Source organism: Lissotriton vulgaris, chromosome 9 (genome assembly GCF_964263255.1).
Source record: "Lissotriton vulgaris chromosome 9, aLisVul1.2, whole genome shotgun sequence".
Classification (NCBI taxonomy): Eukaryota; Metazoa; Chordata; class Amphibia; order Caudata; family Salamandridae; genus Lissotriton; species Lissotriton vulgaris.
Genome location: NC_141697.1, coordinates 558,364,707 through 558,369,330, shown reverse-complemented (window position 1 = coordinate 558,369,330; position 4,624 = coordinate 558,364,707). Strand labels below are relative to the sequence as shown.

The following is a 4,624-nucleotide window of genomic DNA, read 5'->3' as shown; positions in this document are numbered from 1 at the left end:
CTCCCTCATTGGCAGACTTCAGGGAGGGACTCAAGACCTGTCTCTTTGACTTAGAACTGCAGCCCAGTGCCTGGATACCCTCATGGGTGATAAGCCACCCTATCCACCTTGATTGATTGACCCAAACATTCTAACTAAGATGTAAAGTACCCTAACATATCAATGTTCTTCTCTTCAAATGCTTTGGGATTCACATCAGTAGGCAATAGGGACACACATCCTTCCAGTTATCATAGAATGTTGTGTCTTTAAGAATAGTAATTGGCGATCCCAAAACAGCCATCACCTGTAAAAGAAATGTCAATTGTTGCATCAGAGTGCCCTTTTTACATAAGTAGTGAAAACAAGGAAGGCTTGGGTCCTGTACTCCCCCGACTGGACCACCCAAATATTGAAATAACCGAAAGGTGTCAAGGGAGGCTTATTTTAAATATTCGCGATAAACCTGAGACCACTAATTCTGAGGTTTTTGAGCATTTATTCTGCTTAGTTTTGATCATTCAAAAAGACATTCATAAATCAATTAGACATGTCTTTTAAAAGGAAACACCACATTAGTAAATCACACAATTGCAACACATTTGTATGCGTGATTTAGAACCATTTCTTTTGTGAGACAATATATACAACACATACATATTATTTTTAATTAATGTTTTATTGGTACCGATAATTAATTTAATCTTCTTTTAATATTAAATACACAACGCAAAGTTTCTCCTCATCTGTGCTTGGACGACGCGTAAGCTGCTCTTTTACACCTTTGCCATGGCGGACGAGCTGCTCGGGACCTGGAAGCTGTGCAGCAGCGAGGGGTTTGATCAGCACATGCAGAGCCTCGGTGTTAATTTTGCTACCAGGAAGGCGGGCGCTATTGTGAAGCCCAACGTGTTCATCTGTAAAACAGGGGACCTGTACTGCGTCAAAACTGAGAGCTCATTCGCAAATACCGAGATCTCATTCAAGCTGGGTGAGGAGTTTGACAAGGTCACGGCAGACAAGCGGAAGACCAAGACAATAGTCACTGGCGAAAATGGTGCATTAATCCAACTTCAGAAGTGGGATGATAAGGAAACCACAATCCGAAGAGAAGTGAAGGATGGCAAACTCGTGGTGACTTGCACCATGGGTGCTGTGAAATGTGTATGGACCTATGATAAAGTATAGTCCAAACTGGATGTGTACGTTCAAGAAGCTCAGTTCCATGAGCCCTGCTATAGCATCTACGTTATTCTTTATTTGCTTTTTCTTTTAATTTATGACTGCCTCGAATTCTATCCCAATGTTCGTGTTAACTGGTGTCTGCCGTGGTTATTAAACAAAAAACAAATCTAAAAAAATAAAATATTAAATAATTATATTCCCTACTGTTGCACTGTCAGGAGTGGGAATAGTAATTTTTTACCCTATGCTATCCAATGTTTTCCCTACTGTTGCACTCACTGGAGTGGGAATAGTAATTTTTACCCTTCCGCTATCCAATGCTTTCCCTACTGTTGCACTCACTGGAGTTGGAATAGTAATTTTTACCCTCCCGCTATCCAACGCTTTTCCTACTGTTGCACTCACTGGAGTGGGAATAGTAATTTTTACCCCTACGCTATCCAACGCTTTCCCTATGTTGCACTCACTGGAGTGGGAATAGTAATTTTTACCCTCCTGCTATCCAACGCTTTCCCTACTGTTGCACTCTTTGGAGTGGGAATAGTAATGTTTACCCCTACGCTATCCAACGTTTTCCCTACTGTTGCGCTCACTGGAGTGGGGATTGTAATTTTTACCCCTAAGCTATCCAACGCTTTCCCTACTGTTGCACTCACTGGAGTGGGAATAGTAATTTTTACCCCTACGCTATCCAACGCTTTCCCTACTGTTGCACTCACTGGAGTAGGAATAGTAATTTTTACCCTCCCGCTATCCAACGCTTTCCCTACTGTTGCACTCTTTGGAGTGGGAATATTAATTTTTATCCCTACGCCATCCAACGCTTTCCCTACTGTTTCACTCATTGGAGTGGGAGTAGTAATTGTTACCTCTATGCTATCCAACGCTTTCCCTACTGTTGCACTCACTGGAGTGGGAAGAGTAATTTTTACCCTCTCACTATCCAACAAAATCTCTACTTTTTTATATTATATTTATTATTTTTACATTTTAAGCTCTTTTACATTATTTTACGTATGTTTTATTTAATTGTTTTTAATATTTAATTACTTTTATATTATTTGTAATACATTTATAAAATTCGATATTTTAGTTAACTAAATTTTAGCATTCTATATTTTGGATTCGATATTTTAGTACTTACCTGTTTGTAGATAGGGATTCTATATTCTGTACTTCGATATTTTGGAGTCGATATTTTGGGCATTCAGTATTATGTCCCTCGATATTTAGTCACTGAACCGTTCTAGACAGTCTGTTGTAATTCTAATTGCAAGATTTTAAAGAACGATATCCTAGGGCAGTATTTTCAGCTTCTCACCCTCAATTTGCATCTGCATTTTTAGCAATTCAAGATCCGTCTGGACTTCAAGGACTGTACTAACCATCAGGCTCAACAAATAAAAATAACTTTCTTCTCCCACTAAGGAGTCCTTGTGGTCGTTTCAGCAATTTTAGGAAACTTGCAGCAATGATCACAAGCCCCTTTGGTAACACATTAGCTTCCATCTAGGCCTGATCAAAATATAAATGATGCTTGCAAAAGGTGTAAAAATTCTGGAATTTCACATTATGTCCATTTTGAAAACTTTCTCATAAGTTTGCATTAGGTAATTTTATTTAATGTTTGCCTGATAGAGACTGGTTCTCAAACAAAAACCTTTCAGAGACTCATTTTATGCTCGAACCTGTCTCCTGCTAGTATCCCACCCAGCTGCGGCATGCATGGATCGGAGGTAGGGGGGCGGGGTGGGGGGGACGCAGGGGAAGCGTGCAAAAAAGAAATAAAAAATTGTATCTGCTCGCCACTTCCTTGCCGTGTGGTGTCTCTGCTCTGTAGTCCTCCCTCGCTGACCTGAACAGGAAGCACACCAGGCTCCCAGTCAGCCAATCACAGCGCTGCCTTAGCAGCGTTGTGATTGGTCTGAGCACTGTGTTTCGGTGCTCAGGCGCTGACTAGGAGCCTAGGCATGTTCCCCACGCAGGCTGTAATGCAGCCTGCGTGGAGAACATGAGAAGTGAGCAAGACTGTTTTAGGGGGCCGCCAACCAGTCATTGCGCATTTAGGAGGGTGCTACCACTCCTCCACTGCCTCCGCCCCATCAAGCAAAGCTGCGTAAGTAGGAGAAAATAAAATGATAATAACGCTAGTTATTATTATTTTATTTTCTCTTTATTTCACTGCTAAAAGCAGTGGGGAGATGCTCCTCCGCCTTGGCGGAGGAGCCGCCAATGATCCCACCTGACCCTTTAAACAAGGTATGCTGTGTTGTGAAAAAAAGTACTAATATATTGTGAAAATGTAATGAAATTTCATTACATTTTTGTTTAAAAAAATTAAATAATATGGCACACTTCTACTGCTGATGGGAAACAAATCCAAAGGCATTCATCGCGAACTGAGTTTCACTTTTATGCCCAACAAGAGGGACAGCAAATTAAATGTCCACTGGTTCAGTGAAGAGTGTTCCAGGCTAGTGTCATTCTGAGCAAACCCTCTCCCCATAAGATATTGCAGCTTGGTAGTCGTAGGCACTCAATTGACCATGTTCTGCGGTAGCGGGCAAAGGCTTGTTCAGATGCAGGCTCACCCAATAAGATTACTCAGAGTTGGATGAACCGCTCTTTACAGGTCCAAGACTAGTTGCCATATGTTACTGCCTGCAAGAGCTGATCCAAACTTCACTTTAGGGAGGAAGTGAAAGGCCGCCTCCTCCTTTCATTCACCCTTCACGGATATCCAAACAGTCTGGGACCTGTTGCTGGGACCACTAATAGCAAAGCCGCTTTGCTAGATAACATGTTGGCAATGGGACTCTCGTCACACTAATAGGATGTTATTGTCTCCCCATCCAAGCGCCAGCATTGGAAGAGGATACTTCTGAGCCCCTCCTATGGTGTCTGCCAGCATAACCTATTGTTCCTATGGAGGTACTAATGGAAACATTTGAGACCCTATTGACCTCGAGGTTGTCATCAGGGAAGTGTTTGCCATATTATTTATTGTAACTGTCCAGTTTGGCTAAATCAGAAAATGTCAGCTTCTGGGAACTAGCGGAGGTTTTCTGATTTTAATCGACTACGTAAGAGTTGAATGTAACCCGTGATTAGCAGCTGTGAATAACCAGTAGCAGACACACTCTCAGGTAGGATAACACAAGTGGCATTGGCGACCCCTGCATTACCTGACAACTCAGTATAGTTGGTGATGAAGATTTATCCCCTAGAAATACTTTAAATGTGGGCTGGTCCAAAAAGATCTATACCAGGATGGTCAGTGCAAGTCTAAGACGGCTCACCCTCACCAGAATTTCAATACAGCCACATGAGATTCACTTCCTTGCTTAATCAGTGGTAAGTCTGCAAATCTGGTATTGCTACAGCCCAAATTGGGCAACCTGAGCTAATCTAAGTGGTGAATGATGTGTCAGGCACCCTGGCCTTTGTTAACAGACATTTC

At 41.9% G+C, this 4,624-nt stretch overlaps 1 pseudogene; it reads left to right on the top strand.

The window, feature by feature from the left end:
• The first annotated feature begins 743 nt into the window (after window positions 1-743).
• LOC147691786 (myelin P2 protein pseudogene) lies at window positions 744-1,339 on the top strand (annotated as a pseudogene).
• Window positions 1,340-4,624: the final 3,285 nt, after the last annotated feature.